The 1,284-nt window shown below is 50.7% G+C and overlaps 1 pseudogene; it reads left to right on the forward strand.

The window, feature by feature from the left end:
- The window catches only part of LOC107557605 (uncharacterized), a 1,932-nt pseudogene extending 736 nt beyond the window's left edge, over nt 1-1,196 (forward strand).
- Nucleotides 1,197-1,284: the final 88 nt, after the last annotated feature.

Below are 1,284 nucleotides of genomic sequence, written 5' to 3' on the forward strand. Positions count from 1 at the left end.
GACAAAGCTAAAAGAACTTGCTCCAGCCAGTCACAGAGCATCGCATGGCTTGGACCTCAAAGACCTCGACAAGCTCGCCAGAAACATTGGCAAATTCACCCCAAGTGTGCCAGGTAGCCAGGATGTCCAAGCTTATCTGCAAGATGTCGATTTCCATCTGGAAATGAGGCTCAATGTCACGGACAAAGATAGACTCTATTTGCTCCAAACAACAGCCAGCCCTGACGTACGCAGTTTCCTGGACAGGCAACCTGCTCACACAAAGGCTGACTACCACCTCCTCCGAGAGGCCCTCATTAAAGAATTCGCCGACCCTGAGTCAGAACAAGGACTGGTGGCTGCCCTGGAGACGAGACAAGGACGTCATGAATCTCCTCAAGCCTACTACAGCTGACTCAGACGAGCATACTTCGGAACTCGCAAAGAACCGAACATGGAAGATGATCTAAACTTCAAAACTCTCTTCCTGAGAAACCTCCATCCTGGAGTAAGCCAGCATCTGGGCGTTCTCGCATGTCCGCGGAATGCTCAACAGTTGCGTGACTTGGCACAGAAAGCCTACGGCAAACAAAAGATGGCCTCCGAAAAGGGCGCCAAAACCCCAACAGTTCTTGACTTCAACACTCAAAGTCAAGGTCTGGCTCTAGAGGGCGCCCAACATCAAGACCATGCCAAGCCGCCACACAAAGAGTGGAACACACCCTCGCTTAACAGAGAACGAGACTCCCATGCTGGTACCCGACCTAAACAGAGGAACAACCGCTGGGATGGACCGCGTGGACGTCAACACTCACCTGGACGTCACTGGGAAAAATCTTGGGACCAATCCAGACCTCGTGAGAATCAATGGAACAGATCGTGGAATCAGCCAAACTCGTTCGGAAACTCAAGAGGAAAAGGCTCATGGGAATCCAACGGAACCTCCAAGGGAAAACGACAGACACACCCTGGAGCCACCAGTCCAAGGAATCAACGAAGGAACTCGCAAAGATTCCAAGCTGACCAAGCTCAAACTGAATCCACACAAGAACAAAACACATCACCGTGTTTCGACTCACAAGAGCTAATGAAAATGATGATGAAAGAGTTCTTCCACCGAAAGGAGGAGGACCGGAAGTGGGAAAAGAAAGAGAAACCAGAGTCAGCCTGACTAGCAGTCGGAAGAGAATGCAGCGACCAGCTGACCCAACCAGCCACAGAGAACAGCACTCTTTCACCTCACTCTCAGAGAACCGTAACTAACTTCAGACGGACAAGAAATCCTACCTGAACAACCCGCAAAAC

This window comes from Sinocyclocheilus grahami, unplaced genomic scaffold (assembly GCF_001515645.1).
Source record: "Sinocyclocheilus grahami isolate Dianchi unplaced genomic scaffold, SAMN03320097.WGS_v1.1 scaffold611.1, whole genome shotgun sequence".
Taxonomy (NCBI): domain Eukaryota; kingdom Metazoa; phylum Chordata; class Actinopteri; order Cypriniformes; family Cyprinidae; genus Sinocyclocheilus; species Sinocyclocheilus grahami.